The sequence below is a fragment of the Lepeophtheirus salmonis genome, chromosome 1 (genome assembly GCF_016086655.4).
Source record: "Lepeophtheirus salmonis chromosome 1, UVic_Lsal_1.4, whole genome shotgun sequence".
Taxonomy (NCBI): Eukaryota; Metazoa; Arthropoda; class Copepoda; order Siphonostomatoida; family Caligidae; genus Lepeophtheirus; species Lepeophtheirus salmonis.
This window is the reverse complement of record NC_052131.2, coordinates 27,709,258-27,730,166: the sequence shown is the minus strand read 5'-3', so window position 1 is coordinate 27,730,166 and position 20,909 is coordinate 27,709,258. Positions and strand designations below refer to the sequence as shown.

General features: G+C 30.4%; 1 protein-coding gene across 6 annotated transcripts in view; it reads left to right on the top strand.

Moving 5' to 3' along the window:
* Positions 1 to 20,909, top strand: part of LOC121121967 (uncharacterized) — a 177,296-nt gene that overhangs the window by 53,841 nt on the left and 102,546 nt on the right. The gene's annotated exons all lie outside the window — the stretch shown is intronic.

Below are 20,909 nucleotides of genomic sequence, written 5' to 3'. Positions count from 1 at the left end.
GATCGTCTAATTTCTAAATGAGATCATTATTTTGGGGGACTTAACCTCAAAAATTAGTTATTTACGCCACTGGAAGCTTGTATAAATATTTTTTTTAAGCGTCCAAAACTTCACAAACAGTACTTCTTTATTTAAATACAACCAAAAATTGAATTAACATGTCATCCTCACAATTGAACAGCCTGGTACATACACTAAAATAAATATTTTGTAGAAGTTGACCTATTTGTAACGTTTGACCTTTTATATGACCTTAAAACGGTACTTTATAAACTTAAAAAGTTATATAACTATAGATTTAAGTATAAAAAATATTTAATGATCAATATATTCGCGAGTTTCTTCTTATTACTTTTAAAATAAATTAAAAAAATTCGCATACAATCAATATCAATATTTTTGCACCGGTTTTAGTATAAAATTAGTATGTATCGGTATTCCAATACTTTTTTATACTTACTTGAAGATAAATAAAAGATAAAAATATCATTATAAGAAATTCAAATGCAATTAGAGGAAAGTTTGCAGGATTTTGATTGGTGTAGGGAGGGTAATGTCTCATAAAATTAATGACAATATAAAAGACAATTTTCAATCATGCTTAGTTATATAAATTGCCATATTTTGGCTTACATAATAGAACTGCAATAAGGGGCTCCAATAATTATTTATTATAGTAACCTTTCAAGTACGTCAGTAACCCGGTACTAATAAAGGACTCAAGGGAAATATCAGACACTCAGTAAAAGAAAATCATGTTTTTTCCTTCTCTTTGATAATCAGCTTAAAATTGTCAGCTGCCATAATATCAATTTGAAAGGTGTAAGAGTGATTTTATTTGCTTTTTTTTAGCATAATTTAATTATTTGTTGCAATTAGCCAAAATTGAGATATATTTTTATACACATAATGTCAAATGTGAAGTACTGTCTATAATAAAAAAAATCAGCAATTGATAAAAAGTCTTCAAGCTTCTCCTCGATGAAAATTTTACTTTTCCAAAAGACATACATAGAAGGACGTTGTGGAGTAATGCCATCAAACGTGTTATTTAGACTCCAAGCAAAGGCTTAAGAGTTTTTAAAGTAATATAATAAACTAATTTTTACTTCTTGTAAAAATTAATTTAATGGATTGGTTTAAAAAGATAACACGGTGCTTTATATTCTAATATTTTTACTTAAATTATTTGTTTCAAAGACTTACTCACATTAGTTTATTTATTTTAATTTTCCAAAAAAATTAAAATACTCCATCCATGAATTACTCCTTGACACGTAGTAACGGATGGCCAACCTAAATAAATGTCTAGGCATGAAAGTAATTTCGAGTAGTTTCAGTAGAGTGACTAACGTTTCTTCGCATAAGTCGAATTAATGACAACAAATGGACTTCTATACAGACTTTTTCTTAATACAATTTATATAAATCTAAATACCATGATTCTTGCAGCCCTATAATTCCTTCTGCAGAGGAAGGAAATATCGATGTTTTAATAAATTATCGTTCATTTCAAAGTATTTAACTCATACATTGTATCAATTTAACTATCATCTTGAAGACGAATATTTAATTTATATGTCATTATATCCAGATTGCCCTTTTCAATTAATTTTTGTATATTGAAATTCTTTTTAACTTAATGATTTAATATATATATTTTATTCAGTTTGAATTGGAATGATTTATTTTAGAATCCATGGGTTGTAACTAATTTAAATTTAGTTGATTTAAACTTATTCCATCACATATTTAATATTTGGAAAGATTAAGGAGAATGAATTTTTACGTATTGATTAATGAAGACGTGCTAGCCCTTCATGGTGCATAAAGAAAAAAAAATGAGGTAAGAGGTTGTTTACATACTTAAAAAGTGAATATTTGGAATCATGAAGTTTTAAGTGTTTCAATTAGTGTACTCTCGAATTGAAAAATTTCTCGTAGATAAACATCATCTAATCGTTTGACCAAATACCAGTCTGCCAGAAGATATCCCAAAGACAGCCGTTACAACTCCTTCCTGTTTATTTGAGTATGTGAGTATGCCCTTCGGATTAAAAAATGTGGCACAGATATTTCAGGGATTCATACAGCAAGTTGTACGTGGACTTCCATTCGTCTACACTTACTTAGATGACCTTTTTAGTTGCCAATCCTGACAAATCAACTCATGAAACTCTCCTCCACTCCCTTTTTAAACGATTAAACGACTATGTTGTACACTTGATCGAAAAGTCTTCGTTCGTTGCTAAGCTACTATGATCGTTTCGTTCAAAACTGCTCTTCTATTCTTGTTCCTCTCTATGATATGCTTAAACCTACAAAACGAGTACAAAACGTTATTCTTTCATGGAATGAAGGAGCCAATGTCATATTTGAAGCAGCCGAAACAACTGTAGATGAAGCTTCAAACCTCAGTTTCCCTTTACGCAATGTACCATCCTCTTTCACAACAGATGCATCAGCTGATGGTATGTGTGTATCCCTACAACAAAATGATGGAACATTATGAAAGCCTTTAGCCTTCTTTTCATAACGGCTTTCTCCCGCAGAACAAAGAAACAGAAGAATTTGTTGCAGCTTACAAAGATGTTCAACATTTTTCATACGTCATTTCCATATTTTAACTGATAACAAGCCACTTACCACTGTTTTAAACTTATCTATGCGTTTTGCCCTACATCTGTGCCACTTAGAATTTATTCCCCAATACACAACTTACCCAAGCTGCGTTAAGGGCAAATCACCCTTCCTGCAATATGTTATCAAGAAATATTATATATCTCTCAAACACTCCTCCGATTGACTACACTGCTATATTCAAAGTTCAAACAACGTCAACTGAAATCGAAGAAATGAAGCTAAATCCATCATTAAAAATGAAAAAAGTCATAATTCCTGGTAAGGGAGTATAAATTTTCGCTTAAATCTCTTCCACAATACCCAAACCATATATAGCTACAGTCAATATATTTAACCATATCCCCGACCTTTCACATCATTGCATTTGTGCAACACAAAGAATGTCGACGTCAAGATTGATTCGGCCAAACATAAACAAAGATGTCCACCAATGGATTAGAACCTGGATGAAGTGTCAATTCTCTTTAGTCAACAAGCACACCGCCTCACTTCCGCAAGCTTTTCAACCAACAAGTGCTCTTTTCAGTCGCATTCACATTGATTTTGTTGGTCCTCTTCCTTGCTCTGATGCTTACAGATCTAACGTGCGTTGACAGTTTTACTTGTTGACCTGCAGCCATGCTTATCAAAGAGATAACAGCTGAAACAGTTGCAAGTGCATTCATCAGTGTTTGGATTTTACAATTTGGCATTGGCGCAATTTGAATATGAATATGTTTGAATATGTTGGGTATTGCACACCATCGTACGATGAGGTACGACCTCTGTGACAATGGAATGGTGGAAAGAGTTGACCATCCAGCTCAAGTCTGCCCTCTACACACACTCTGTACAATTTATTTGCCTATCATACTACTTGGAATACGCGCTCCTGTCAAGGAAGACATAGGGTTTTCCTTAGCAGAACTTGTATAAGGCTACTTATTTCACCTGTTTGGTGAACTTTTAACAAATGTAGAACACCCTAATTTGATTTTTCCTTGCGATCTTCCTTGCACCCTTCAACAAACCAAAAAAGCTCTGCCCTTTAGTACCATAAACTCCTTAATATCTCAATACCTTTGTCAATAAAGATCTTCTAGAATGCTCTCACGTCTTTGTTCGCGTCGATGCCATGCAAAAGTCTTTACAGCCACCAGACCAAGCTCCTTTCTCAGTTTTACGCCGAACTAGATAAACCATCACTATAGACTGGCATGGTAAACATAGCAGGACAGGGTTAAAGCAGCATACATCCTAAGAACGCTAAAATAAATTACTTTCCCGGCACTGACGACTACGAAAAGTGATATTAAAGTTTCGATCCTCATTCAGATCGTCACTGGGGGTGGTGATGAAGTGACAAAGATATGAAGACTCCCTTCTTCTTAACTACATGAAGATTTGAAGAATAACAAGAAAAAGTTATTCTGTTCTTCTGTTACAATGCACAACATTCTCACATTCAACACCTATGTTAATTAATAACGTTTTATTATTAAAACATTTTACATTTTTATTTTTAAACTCAAAACAATTTTTAAAAACTTTCTATAATTAATTTGTTTAATGATAAATTTGATGATAATACCAATGTGACTATATATAAATCAGATACCGTTCATAGGAATAAACAGTTCAATTCATTCCTGTAATTAAAATAAAGTTAGATGTTAATACTTTTATTAGATTTTTTTTAGATCAGGGTTTGTGTCTCCACGTATAAAATGGTTGGTCTAAGCCTCTGATAAAATTGTTATTAGACCAGTACGGAGTACAATTTATATCACAAAAAAAGGAGGACACTCGATATTAATAGAATTGTCTCTTTCAACACTCGGGGAGGAGGAGAAAGGAAACTAAGACACTCTCTCATGTATAAATTACTTTCCCTTAATCCAGATATAATATGTCTGCAGGGCGTTAGGTTTTTCGTATCATCTTATTGCAAAGAAGTGTTTGCATTGTGCTTACCAAACAAATTATTCGTTGGTATCTTAGAAATAGTGTGTATCGACTTGTAAAAAAGAATTCACACTCCATCAGCAATAGGCATATGATGAATATCTCTCAAGGGGGAGATTCATTTAATTTATTTAATGTGTAAGGCCCAAACGTAAAATTCTTACTTTTGGAACGGTTACTAACACTCTTACTAGAGGAAAAATACTCCTTTTACCGAAAAAGGTTAAAGGCATCGATTTCAACCACTGCAGGTCAATAACAATATTAAATGTTGTATAAAGACTTCTTTTAGGTGTACTATCAAAACAAATAGGTCTATTTTGAACGGGAAAATCGTGATTAAGTAAAAGAGTTTTTAAAAGAAAGGACAATATAATATATTTCATGAAATATCCCATTTGCAATTAAAGCAATAGGATCAAATGGAGCCGATATCGATGTTGACTTTTTCAAACCTTTTGACTCTATCAAACATAGACATAAACAACGAAAAAAGAGGATTGAAATTATATAGAAGAGTTTCGATACTTTTGAGGACAAAACTAATCTCACAATAAACAAGGAGAAAACTTCCAGTCTTCCATTGGATACATAGAGGCCATAAGAAAAATCATATGTCTGGTGCTGTTAGAATGATTAGAATGGAACAAAAATGTAGTTTCCGACAAAAATTGATCCAAATTGAATGTACGCATTTTGATAAAAATGCATGAACCTTGCATTGACCTTTACAATACTCAGGTAGTTTCTTTAGTTTTATATAAAGCGGCATCAAATGAAAAAGTGGGGTAATTAATTTTAAATAAAGAATAATCTTGGGTAGAAAACCTTTTTCACCTTTGATATATCCCTGCTCTCAATTACATAGGAGGTGGCCTAGTTTTTGGGAAAAAGTTTTGCCAAAAATGTATAAAAATATGTTCATTGCTCGCACAAAAAGTCAAAATGTTTTTTGAAAGGAAAAATCTCTTCAAAAGGAGGCCTTAAGTGGATTTTGTTTTATTGTATATCTGTATTACTTGTATATTAGAATCATTGTTTACAGCGGGGAGAATTCTGTGAAGAGGTTCTCCAGTTAATGAATTAAGTTCTATAGTGGACATAATCTATTAAAATTATAAAATGAACAGGAAGATTCAAAAGTTTTGTAGAGGGAAGTAAAGAGAAAAATATTATCTCTTTCTTTGACACTTTCTCAGACAATAGTTTCTCAAATGGAAAATTACTATATCCGTAAATAAAAAGCTCCAAGTGGAGCCAAGTCCCTGCACCAGGGCCAGTGAAACTTAAATATGGAGAAATTACATTAGACGAACAAATTCAAGGGGCTAAAGAATATATACGACTACTAAACTCCCACAAATTTGGATCAAACGAATACTAAGATCTGCATTTAGAATCTTGGATGGTAGTAAATTAACAGATGAGTTACAGATCTTGGCAGGATGTATTTCCTTTTATGAACCGTGATAAGACTGTGAGAAAATGCATAACTTGGTCATCCATGCATTCGCTGAGTAAAACTTACACTATTCGTAAATTTAAATTTGAAGAGTCTCATAAATAAAAAGTCAAGTTAAATATGGGCCATTATTGTAATAAATATTTCTGGTCTTAAATTAAAAAAACAAAACAAATAGTTAATAGCAAAATCAGCTTTATTGTTTTTCAAAATATTATCCATCAAGATCAATTTACTTTTGCATACGTTTGAACCAGTTTTAATGCATTTTTTCGATTATAATTCAGCTACTTTCAAAACATAGCTTTTGAATGCATTTGTGGCTTCTCCTGTTGATGAATATCGCAGATCCCGTAATTTATTTTAGATATATGGAAATAAAAAAAGGCATTGTGGCTAAATCAAGACTGTACGGTGAAGGAACTATCACTTCGATGCTTTTTGAGCCTAAGTGAGATCACTTGCACTTTTATGATGAAGAATGATTCGCCTCGTCTTCTGTTTTTTCTTCGGATTTATTGGAAGACTTCCGGCACACAAATAGTTGTGTACCATTCAGAATTTCCTTTTCTACGTACTCTAATGTCACGGAAGTTAGATTACCTATATTTGTTTTAATATGCTTCTCAATGTAACAATTTTTGTTTGAATTGGCTCATCTAGAAACGCCCATACAAACGATTGCTGTATTGTTTTAGGCTCATATGCATAGATCATTGTTTCGTCACCTGTGTAAATATTATACATCGTTTTTTATGCATCTGTAACAAACTTTTTTAGCATTTTGTAATACTATTCTTCAAGAGCCTTCTTTTAATCATTTGGCAGATTATGTATTATCCAATGTGAACAAACTTCTTTCAAGCAATATCCTGTAGATGCTGGTCATACTGATCCTGAACGATGCCTCGATCTCCCAGTAAGTTACATGGAGATCTTGTTTTATTAGCTCACAGTATTTTGGCACAACAACTGATTTTGGATTACCTTCACGTAATTTGTCGTGGAGCCTACTCCGACTTCGCTTGAAATTGTTATACCAGTTATTTATTGTACTATAGGATGGTGCATGAACGCTATATAAGGAGTTAAGTTCATCAATACACTGTAGCCTTGATAATCTACGTCAAAAGTTATTAAAAATGATTGAACGAAAGAGTTCAAGTGCTTATTCCATTTTGTTACATAAAATAATATTTCAAATCACTATAAAATATTCAAATCGCATGTAAATAGCAAAATGTTATGATAAAGTTGATATTTGTAAATACCACACTATCAGCTGGATACAACAGATGGAGCAAACAGTGCATAGTTTCTTTGAGACCAGAAATATAATTAGTAATCCACGTATCGACATTTTTGATTATTTCCACACTTTGTATAATTTAGGAAGATGAAATAAATCGGAAAAGTGATAACGAGGATTCCAATTTGATTAGAAATGGGTAGGATCGTTTTTTAACCTAAGACTGAGATTATTTAAATGAAAACAATATTTAAATAACAAGAACTATGTTTATTTATTGTCAGTGTGAAGGTGCATGTATCTTCAACGGTGCACAAATAATTCAATAAGTGTATTTCAGAAACTGTTTCTCAAGTGAAAACTTATATTTCCCAAATTGTGAAGCTTTAGTATTTTTATAAGTGCTCTGGCCTGGCGCTAAATCCAGAATTTGCTCCTTTTTCTTTGTAAATTTTCTTAGACATTGTACTTAACATATTCTTCTGTTTCTTTCTTCTGTCTAAAAAAGTGTCAGTCATCCATCAAGGGCGCTTGCTTTTCTGGCTCATCATATAATAACTAATAAGTACCCGAGTTTATACTTTATGTATAAACATTCTTCGTTTCTACTTTATTATTAAACCTTGTTATGATGGGGGCATCTTGGAAGATAATTTTACAAACAAAAAAAGTTCCCCAATATACGTTAAATTTTTGTTTTAATAATTAAGAAAAAATTTTGTGTTATTTTTTTTTTTCTTTCTACCCTATGAAGCAAAAAGAAAAAAAAATGTACCCATGCAATTCTTGCAGAATATCAATTTAAACTTTGATTTTAAATAGGACCTTTTTGTCCTTGTTTTGACATTAGATAGGGCTACCTTAATTTTGTGGATGTCGTTAATGATCCAATTTTCTTTGGGTTATATGGAGGGGGTAAACATATAATATCCAGATATGAGCTTTTGAATCATTTAATGTCAATGGATCCTGACATTTGTCTTTAAGACATCAAATTGGAGAAATCTTCCTCATGTAATAATAGGAAAAGTTCACCAATTTATTGTCTTAAAGACAAATGATGTCCTATTTGTTTTCCCAGAAGGTTTTTTTTTGTTTGAAACGGTTCGAATAGTGGAGTCCTAACACTCATTACAATGATTAAATATGTTTCTGAGCCGTTTTTAATAACCCCTTCAATAGGTTTTTGTAAAGCTCTTTGATTTTATAAGCCTTTCACGTTACAACAAACTCAATTTTCAACTTCAAATTTCCTTACAAGACCATTAAATTTGATGATAATGTTTATCAGGTTTCTAAAACAATCGCAACTCTTACAATCGTTAACTCTAAGAACTTCGTCCTCGTATTTAGAAAGTTCCTCATATAATTTTTGGTAATGTCTGACATTCAGAATTAATGCCTGGAGATTTTTATTTTCTTTATTTTTCCAATACAAATAAACTTTTTCCCAAATGGGGCAACTTGGATTTCATTTTTTTGATTATTTACTTTGATTTTGTTTGAGTAAGAAGTTATCATTGGATATGTGTTTCCTACCCCATTATCTATTATTTCTTCAATAAGGTTTTCTTTTAATCTTTCAGTATCATTCTTTTTTCTTTTCTTCTCTAAATTATATTCATTTTGCCCATCAGATGGCTTGTCTGGAGGGAGTGTTCAAAAAGCTATTATAAAGGAGCGGCTAGATTTTTTCATTTGTTACCTGATGAAGCGAGAGTACTCCATGCCTCAATATATGCTTATTTACGAAAGCTGTTGTCATTTTTTTCTTTCACATTGGCATTTCTAAGTCAATGGAGTCAGAAAGTAATTTATGATTACTAATACAGTCTAAATATTTGATTTAATGAATTCTTACTCTTTTCTTTAATTATATTTGGTATTTATTATTTAAAATAAGTAATTAATAATTATTTATGGGATATGAAGAGGATCTATAATAAAGATACAAAATAAATAATTGGAATTATGAAGGTAGGTATATACGAATATAATATCAAAAAATATCATAATATTTGGTTTTGATATTGGTTGTACTATTTAGATTTTATAGATGATAAACCTCGACGAAAATTGTAGCGGTCTCATTCATCAATAAAAATTTAAGCTTAATATTTTTCTTGCCTTAGACGATACTGCAGGTAGAGACAGACATTACTTATTTCCCCATGTACCCAGAGCATGAGGACTTGGGACTAGAAAAACCCGGAGAATGATGACTTGGACTTGACATAAACACTGAAAAGGTGGACTCCAATATAGCTCTGCATATTAGATCTAATGGATCTTTACTCTTTCCTTTTATAATATTTAGTATTTACTATTTGGAATGAGTAATTAATAATTATTGATGGAATGTGAAGAGGATCTATTATGAAGATACAAAATAACTAGTGATAATTCTGAATATTGGTAGATACGAGTATAGTATTATATCTTAATATTTGGTTTCTTATATTGATGTACTATGTAGATTTTATGGATGATAACCTCGACGAAAATTTGTAGTGGTCTCAATCATCAGTACATATTTAAGTTGTGCCTTCAAATTTTCCTATAACAGAAGTTTTATACTTCATGCATGGATAACGTTATCGTTGTTGATTTATTGATTTCATCACTGCCTTAACATTTAGACTGAATTGAATTGATTACTGCACCAAGCACTTCAATTCAGTCTCACTGTTAACACAGTGAACTGTTAAAATATCTCGTGTGATTGCGTGTTCTTTTAAAATTGAGGGGTCCTTTAAATTTCTAAAAAAACTTAGGTACACACTCTTAATCAAGTGAGTTATGTTAAGTCTTTGAGCTGATAAAGTGAAGCATCCACAGATATAGCAGAATATAGCTGGGTCGCTACAGCACTTTCTTCTCCGTGAGGATGTGGACATGGCTAGCTTATACACTTATATAAATGCGTTCGGATTTCGTAAACAGCTATGATGGTGATTTAAAAAAATATTTAATTTATAATCTCCAACGTATACTAAATCCAAATGAGAGCAACACAAGAAATAATATCCAATGAGAGTTTTACTGGTATACATTGGATTAAATAAAGGATGTATTGATTGCTAAAGAAAGAGCTGGCACACGTCGAGATATATATTAAGACACGTTAAGTACTCGAGTCAAAGGGAGAGAAAGATACACACATAACAGGAACACGTGGTATCACTATAGGCTTTTTTATGTAAACATCCACAAATATTAAATATCAGATATCACAACAACCTCATGTGATGTGGGAAATCTAAGCATATATTCGGAATCAACGGCCCAAATTCTATAAGAATCCGTTGTCACAGTCTATGCAAGGAAAAAAAAAAATTCTTGACCAGTGTAATGGATTAATATTGGGAGCAGCATTCTACGCTATACAACCTTAATTGATAAGTTATGATTATGGTTATGAAAGAAAGTCTTTGTTGGACTAAGATTGGGACATATAAAAGAGAGGACATACCACAGATAATTGCTGGCTACTGTTGAGGTGGGAAAATATTACTATTACCTAGCTAATAGTAGGAAATTGGCTTTGAAAGGAATTGAAATGTTGCAGTCAATTATTATTGGATTGGACTTCAATATTCGTAATTAATTGACAACAATGCCTGCTACATTTCTTTCTCCAAAGTGTAGATTAGGTTACTATGGAAGATAATATTTTTGTCAAAGGCTGCCTATGAAAAAAAAAGAAACTCTCCCCCATAGCTGTATTAAGACTATATTATTATACTTAAATATATTAGGAAGGGAGTAAAAATTTACGATTATGCAGCAAACATTTTAGACATAAATACTATAAATTTGAATGAATAGATTCTCTATATACTTTAATCAAAGCTTGAACAGTTAATAACAATTCTAAATACCATTAAAAATAAAAAAGACAATTTTCAAAGAAAAATAACTTTTATTGCTGAACAGATTCAAACTAAAACAGAAGGGAAGTCAATGAAGTTTGTAGTAACGTGTATGCTCTGGAAAAACTGTAGTATATAGAAGAATTATACATGATAACTGTATTTGTATGGCAAGCTTTTAATACTTGGGGAAATTGTCTGGAGTTTTAAATTCAAATACGGGGATATTCTCTTTTATTAGCACTTATCTTATGTCCTGGTTATAGTCGCTTCCTTCATATCAAAAGTAACAACAATTTTTGATGGAGTATATTCTTATAGACACATCGAATTTATTGTTAAAGATAAATTTAATTTAGAAATTTAAGCAATGAAGCCAACGGCATCACACATATGGCAAGAGAAAAATCATTATCGCATGGTCCAATTGTTAAATAATATTCATAATCTTAAATTTGTTATTGATTCTATTTAATTTTAAAGTACATTTACAATTTAGACTAGACGAGATAGAAAATATAAAGGAATCAAGAGTATTTACCTATGAGGAATATTATAAGTACCCTGTGTGAATTATTTAAAAATCAAGATAAAGAATTATAGATTCTTTTATTATAAACAGTTACATTAACTAATTAGAAAGAACGAATCAAAAGGGATGGAGATGGATTAATTGTTAAGGTGATCTTTGAAAATTAATGTCTCAGGAGTCAATAGGACGGAGGACGGGTGTCCTGGGAGTAGAATGTTCCAAACTAAGATATAGTTTGTCATATAATAACTTTAATTATTGTTATCAAAAATAGCAGAGGTAGTAGGAGATGGTTTTTATATTGGAAATACAAATAGCTCTGGAGGGGCGGATATATTCATTCTTGAGACAGGTTGGAAGTCCCTTTCACGATCCTTGATGTTAATGTGTATCTTGATAAAAAATGAATGATGCTTCCATTAAAGAAGATGATATCCAAAGATTGAGCCATGATATATTCCTCCAAACTCTGTACATCAAATTTAAGGTAGGAGGCGAATATCTAGAATATACAATTGAAAAGTAATGAATTCATTAGAACAATGAGTGGATACAGATTCTAATTTGTGAAGAAGAAATCCATCTACATCAGGGATAAACTAGAACTACCGAGTAACTCAATCCAAACTCTTTCCTATAATATGACTTATACTTACATTAAACGTTCCGCCATTTAAATGAAATTGATAGCACTTATCATTGTGTTAGAGACGAGTAATTTATTTGTTATGTTTATTATGGACAAATCAGGGGGTCCTTCAAAAGAGTAGAATAAAAAATAGAACTGAATTTATTATTAAAATATTTAAGATTTTCAATGAAGTAGCATTGAATAGAGAAAAAGAACTCACTGGGTTCCTTTTTCTGTCTATTATTTGATTATTCTAGTTCTAAGTCTATATAGAAATTCATCAGTATAAGAGGATTCCATAAAAACCCTTGAGCAACTGATGTATTTTTGAAGTGATGATCTACGAGATTGGAAGTCACTATATCGGAATTTATGTTAAAATGTATATCCACAATGAATGATACGCCCGTTAAAGTAGATGAGAACCAATGAGTAAGACAAAGATCTTACTTTAAAGGTTCAAGATTCTTGAGCATATCTTAGGATATTAAAATGAGAAGATATGGATTCATTGTAACAATGGGTGGATAAAGATCCATTATACGAATGTTCTGTCGAACATATACATATAAATCACGATAAACCAAAACTACCAAGCTACATAATTCAAACTCTTCCCTCTCATAGTTATATTATGATTTATGAAGTATGTTTACCCTACGAGGTTGCGTGGTATTCATATTCTACTAAAGAAAAAGCAGGGATGAAATATCTCTACGTAGTGAATTATTTTCCTTCAATAATAAACTTATCCCTACGACAGATTAATTCCCTACGAGTGGCAGCACTGCTGGGACAAGAGGTTTAAAAGGGAGGTATTTGTCATCATGATTGAAGATAAGTATTTTTGCGTTGAAGGATTAAAACATGTTCATATATACGATAAGGCTATTCTTTTTGGTTTTGAAGAGCATGAAATATCCGGAGCAAATCCAAAGTTTGGAATGAATCAAATTGGATACTACTCAAAGTTTCTTATTGATATAAGGGGGGTAATTAAAAATACATATATATGGAGTTAAAAATATTGAAGGAAACTTTGTCAATGTAAAACTAAGATTAAAAGGAATTGACAGACTTATTATCAATAAGAAAAAACAGGTATCAATAAAATTTTACTTCTAAAAAAAAAAATTAAATTCTATTAGTACTTGACGCGCTGATTACGAAAATGTAATTAGAGTTTTAGTTTCTAGTTTGTTTTTCGAGAATTTTCAAACTGATTTCTTTAGTATGGTTACCCTTTTAATAGGTTTGACTCAACTGTATATGTATAAATATAGTACCACTAATTTAATCGCCTTTAATTGTATATTTTTTGGGAAACTTGAGTAATAACAATAATAGAAGGAATAACCTTCACAAATTCATCAGAGCGTCACCTCGCTAACAAAAAAATACTTCATATTTTTTTTGTCAGCTGTTATTTATTCTTTTTACTAAATAAATAAGTAATAAGTTATACAATGCTTATGGTATGTTTCCAAATGTATAGCTACCCTTTTAATAAAATAAAAATAAGCAATATTATAATACAGTATCGTATTTAATATTTTGTAGGATTTTTATTTTACGAAATAAGAGTATTTGTTAATTTTTGTGTTGGAACTAATGCATTTTTCTCATATTTTTTTTAATAAATTATATGTGGCCAAGAAGTGAATGAATGACAATTATAGTCTTTGTTTTTATGACTGCTTCTAGATAATTTTTGTACGATTCCACAAGTTTCCTACATGTGTCCAATGGAATGTTTACCTATTCTTCCTTGGAAAAGGCCTCGAGCTGAGTTAGGTTGGTCGGTTTCCTAGACATCACTATTGTCTTAAGTCTGGCAACAAGATCTTGAAAGGATTCAAGTCTGAACTTTGACTCGGTCATTCTAGAATGTTGATATTGTTATCCTTAAACCATATCTTCACTACACCTTAGCATTGTGTTTTGAATCATTATTTTGCTTGTTTTCTTGAGTTTATCAGTTTATCACTCCTTCAAGTTTTCATCAATAATCTTGATGTAATCTTCCTTCTTCATGATTCCTAGGACCTTGACGAGGTTCTTTGTGCCACTGGAAGAGAATCATCCCCATAGCATTATACTACCCCCGCCATGCTTTATAGTGGGGACAGTGTTCTTCAGCTTATATGCTTCTCCTTTATTCCTCCAGACATACTGAACATCGATATGACCAAATAGCTTTAACTTCATCTCATCAGACCACTAGACGGTTGACCAAAAGCTGGGATCTTTCACTAGTTGGTACATATAATTCATAAACAAACTTGACAAAGATGCATTAGTTTCATCACAAAATTTAATACGTGTTTGAATAATTTTGGGAACAAATGTATATTTTATTTTCAAAATTGTGAAGAAATAATATGACATTAATAATCTGGGAGTACATTAACTTATTTGGCTAACTTCCAGAGGATTTTCGGCTTTTTTTCTGTTTATTTTTGGAAGAAAAGTTGCTTGATACACTATAGGTAACGACACATCATAGATTTAATCAACTCAAATAACTGCAATATATTTTATTCTTGAAGCACAGGGAAGTACAAGTGGATGTATGATAAAAAAAACTACGCTCGTAAAATCTACCTACACCGACATTTGAATAAATACTTGCTTCATTTTATCTAAATTATAGGACTACACTCCATTTTTCCGATAGCTATTGCACATTTTCATTGATAATATACATCTAATATTGGAATATTATAAAAAGGCGACCCAAGAATTAATCTATTTTAAGTAGCATTTATTTCATTACTATTGAAAGGCGAAAACGTTTACGATGAAAATGTTTTATTTAATCCTTCTAGAAATGTATTACAAATATTAAAAAAATCACTGACATAAAGTCAGCACTTCTGATCCGAACAGTTTTGCCAGTAGAAAATAAATAAATAAGTAAATATCTTCTATTTAATACAAATTGATTTTTATGTAATTGATACATAATTGTCTTGTTTGGTTCTTCGCTTTATGAAGCTTTATCTACCTAAAGGTAATAGAAAGGTAGGGGTCAATCAACTATGACAAGAGATTATATTCATAGCTATAGTTCAATTCAATAATTATATAAGGTTCTCTTTTTAATTAAAAATTCTTGGAAATTCTGGCATATTATTATAGGGTCAAGTTGGGCTTTGATATTTATCTGATAGGGCTATACCATTTCCAAATTAAAGTTATCTTATTTTAATCAGACTCCATTGTTTATTTTGCTGGATCATATTTTTATTACAAGATCTAAAACTAAATTTTATTTCCTCGCAAGGATTTGTCAAACTATGTTTGCCAGCTATTCAATGGATACCGTGAAAGATAAACAGATAGCGACATGAAAGAAAAGAAGTGAAAATTAAGCAAGCAAAATAAAGTGAAGAATATTTTAACAACAATCAATCATTATTTATAGCTTATCTATCTTCATTCTGTAGGGAAAGGGGTTTCAGCTCAGATGCCAATCTTTTTACAAAAAACGAAATAGATTACAAATAAATGAACTTAGAGATTAACTTCAAAGCAATTTTTGTCAAATTATTGTCAGAGCATCAAACTTATCCTTTATATTGATAATTAAATCATTATTTTGTTGCAATCTTATGATGGTAATAATCTTCTCATTTTTAAATTAGTTTAGTTCTAATCTGAATATTATGTAATTTGATTTTGTGATTTTTTTTAAATAGTTTTTTATAGTCTCCTACTTTATACAATTTAAAAATAACCCCTTCAATGTGAGAATCTTTGTGTAATCTTTCAAAGACAAATAAAATTAATTGCTTATATATAATATAATGGGGGTCTTCGAAAAAGAAATATATTGCAAGTGGTTTATGAGCTAAAAAAGTTTGAAAACCTCCGGTCTATATGAAAAAGGGTTTTATTTGTATAAAATTTGTACAAATTGAGAACTTTTTTTAGGGCTTGAAGATAGAAGACATCCAAAATGCAGACGTCACAGGGAAATGCTCTTTTCAGTAGGACCATGTACATTATGTATTCGATAAAAATGTTTCCAGGCTTAAAAAAACAGTTCACAATATGTACAAACTCTTCCCAGATGGCCGGAAAGATGCCAATGAAGAGCCTCGCTCTGGACGACCATGCACGTCAACATCAGATGAAAACATTCGAATGTGTAAAAAGAAGTTGCTAAGGGTATTGACATATCTGTTGGCTCGTGCCATAAATTTTTTCAGACGTTTTGGGTATGATACGAGTGTCAGCAAAGTTTGTCACGAAACTGCTTAATTTTAATACAAAGAATCGTTGAGAGTTTTTTGTCCAAATACAACACTACAATCATGCTATGCCACCATATTTACCAGATTTGGTCCCATGTGACTTTTGTTTAACCCAAAACTGAAGAGACCTATAAATGGACGGAGATTTGTAAAAATTGAGGAGATACAGGCGGTATAACCAGAAGAGCTCAATGGCATTAAGGGCTGGTAATCGACATGTACTTAGTGGGCCTCCTTCTTTTCAAGTATGCATATTTATTAAATTTACAAGTAATTTTGAAGTAATTAATTAATAGCTGGTTATATAGGCTTATTTGAAGAGGACATTAAAGCAATTCGAACTTGCTTTATAAAGCTTAGCGTACAATTATATAATAAAACATACGCACATACGTTTGATAATCCTATAATTTATTTACAAGAACGTAGTAAGTAATTCTAGGGCCCTCACAAAAATAAGAGTAAAGATATATAAGAGGGATGTAATGTGGGATTTGTATCCATTCAGTTTTAAGTAAAAGTGAAAACCAATTGAATTATGCCTTTCCTTATTATTGCTTATGGAAAATACCAATTTACAATTATGTTTTTGCTTATAATATTGAGTCGTATAATGTATATTTCCATAATGTAATCTTCAAAAGATCTTGGAGATTTTTTATTTACTCAATTTAGTTAAATAATTCTACTTGCTAAGCAAAGGAAATAAAAAAGAACATCATTTGCACAATTTTATTTTTCATTTAGTTGAGGTATAAAGATGTATTTTTTAGTCTTCATGGATCTACGGTCCATTGGCTGCTTTATGAATGATTTAACTAAAGAAAAACACCTTTTTATTGTTGATGAAAAGACATTTTCTTTCAGTTTTGTTCGATGTTTTTTTCCCATTCCCATTCATAGAAAAACATCAAGGCCACATTATCACATCACAAAAAATTTGTAATTAAGTGTTTAAATGACAATTTTGGAAGAGGGATATCTGGTACTATAACAGTAAAACTGATCTAAGAAATAATTATTTTTTTTTCAGTGATCATTGAAAAAATAGTTGAAATAATCAATATGTTATATCCAATAGAAACCAAAAATACAAATTATACCTTTAATTTTGTAACTAAAGTATATAATTTAAAAAGAAGCACAAATGTATATATATTTAAAATGATTGAATTAAACAATTATTGTAAAACTTTTATTCGGTAAATAAAATTTTGTCTCTTTTTTTCAATACTTTTTTGCATTTACGTTCTCTTTAACCCTTCACTGCGCTATTTTATTTCAAAATTTAACAAAAAGACAGTTTTTTTGGGTTTATAGTTAATTTCCTCCACTGCAAACTTAATTTTCAAATTATCAGAATGCATTGCAAGCAGGCAATTCAATATAAATATTCGATTTTTTTTATGAATATGGAAATGTTATTTCAGAGTACATCTTTAAAAAAAAGTATATATATATGAGGTTGACTACTTTGCTAAGATACAGTCAAATTCTCAATATTGTGCGCACATTCAAAAAATTATTCTTGGATCAATTATTTAATTATTTTTTTAATTTAATGAATTCACAATTACTTTGTAAGTGAAGTGTTAACTTTATGATTCATTTTATGGAATAAATTAATAACAAAAATATTAAAACTTTAGTCCCAAATAGTATATATACGAGTAAATTTCCTTATAAATAAATTTATTTCTTGTTCATAAATAACGTTTAACATAGCATATACTTGTCAAATTAAGAATAAGGAATTCATAATTTGGAGATGAAATATCCGGCTTTAAAATTTGGATTAAGAAAAAGTTAAGAGATCATAAATATAGAACAAAGTGATTAAAATGTTTGTTATCATAAGAAAATTATCCTTGCTGCATATCATATTCTCCATATTTATTTTTATGAAATTTGTCAAAATTAATTATGTTAGAAACTTTATTAAAAATTTATTGACAGGGTTTTTATATAGGCAAAGTGAAAGATATTTAATGAAATATGAACAACAATTATTATTATTATCGCTCAACCAATCCTCAAATGAGCTTTATATGAAGAATGTATAAAATAAAAGTAGGGAAAATATTGATGTGGAGTGTAGTGGGAGCATATTGTCATAGTCATCAACTAAAAAGTTAAAAGGCCTGGGGAATAGAAGCACGTATAGAGTGGCTTCTTCCAATTCATTCATAATATACATATATTTTTGTGTGAAATAAGAACTATTCAGTACTTATAAAAGATCATTTCTTTTAGGTATAAGCAGGCAAAATCAAATCTCAGAGGGTTGTTTGAAAAATACATAGAGAAAGGAAATAAAGAAAAAGGTTCAACAAAAACCCATTAGTATTTATGTTATTTTTTTATTTTTTGTCGTTCTTTCAAGTATCATATTTGGTATGAAACTTATTCTTCAATTTTGAGAAAAATAAATATATAGATAGATTTTTATCAGTGATGTGATCAATTTTTTTTATTCCACCTCATATTTAATATTTTGTAACTCTATTTGACCCAACATGCAAAATTTTATCTAACTTACTCACTATTGAAGATTTGAAAAAACCTGATAGTACTTCATTATTCCTTCCCAACATACTTATCGCTTATTCACTGTATATCATTAAAATTTAGTTTTTTCAAAAAAATTGCCTATAAACCTTTCCACTTATAATGAAATGATCTTTAAGTACTTGTTGAGTGTAACCTAGAGTCTTAAAACGAACTTCTTTGTTTTATTTTCAATCTGGTAAATCACACACTTGGATAGATAGATACCTATATGTGTACAGATATTTTAATCTGTCTATTAATTGATAAACACAAGAAAAAAAGAAGAAAAACGCTCTCATACTCTCCAAAGGGGGTCAAATACAAAAGTATATGAGTAGTTGAAACTTAAGTAACATATTTAGGATTTTAATAAAAACGGAGATAATAATTATCTCCAAAACTAGATTTGTTAACAACATAAAGCGCGCTTCAAATATTTTCTCCTCTTGGAATAGAGAGAAGATTGAAATAATTAATATTAGGTGTAACTTGCTATCATTTTTTAAAGAATTTTATATGAAGCTGACATGGACCATTTATGTATCAATTTTTTCTCTCATTTAAACTTAGTACAAGTCCCAATTCCTTTTTTTTTTTTTTTTTTTTTTTTTTTTTACAAAAGTCGATGTAAAATTAAAGGAGCGGAGAAAATTCCTGTCGAAATCACTGAAATCAGAAGAAAAGGATACATCAAGCATCAAGTAACGTTAGTTATTGCATCAAATCTAATTTTTTACAAATCGTTTTACATACCTATTTCAATACCAAACATTTTTTTTCGCTTATGTATATATATTTTCAAATACTGTTTTAGAAAAAAATAAAAAAAACAGATAGTTACATATTGCAGTTTACTCTTAAGAAAATTATTGAATTCGGAAGATCCTCCTTTATTAATGGCCTCCGCTCACTTTAAATAATTTCATAGCAGAAAACAATGTTCAACATTCAAGTGGGACGATGGCATTGACATTATTGTCTATGCAAGAGTACAAACGTCTGCGGAATACAACGAGTTTTCTTGTACCAGACTGTACTAAGTTTAAATGAGTCATAAGAAAATATAGCGAAGCTGCGATTTCACATCCCTGAAAGTAAAAAGATGGAAATTTGAGCGTATATAGCGATTATAAATCCTAATTTATCTTTAAGTCTTCCGATTTTTACAATGCAAAAAATTACAGAAATACACTGGAAAATACATTTATTTCTTTGAAAAGTAAAAGTCTAATTTAAAGTTAGATGATGCTCATATTTTCTAAAATTGACCATTTTAATTATAGCTGAAGTGAAAAGTTCTGTGCGTTTTATTGCATTACCTCGACACATAGTTGGGATTATCACATTTTGATGGTTCCAAACGGTTTTCTATCTAATCTTTAGTTTTTGAGCAATGAAATAAGTGCTCACATACTGAACCAATTCGACAATTTCCATTATTTTATCGACAATTTCAACGTTCACATTACCAGAACAGAATCCTTAGAACCACTGCTTTGCTGTAGCATTCGATACTGTATTGGGTCCAATGTTGTTTTTTTACTTCTCCTTGCTTGTACTGATAATGAAGAATGTATCAAATTGTCCATTTTCTTACCTCCATTTTGGAACGTTGTAACACACAACCGTCTTCACCAAACTTTAGGACAGCTTTAAGATAATTTTAATATAGCCCATTAATTTATACTTATAATATTTTGAAATAAAATAATAGATGTAAATAATAATCAATAAAAGTGTAATAATTATTCTTATGTAATGTATTTA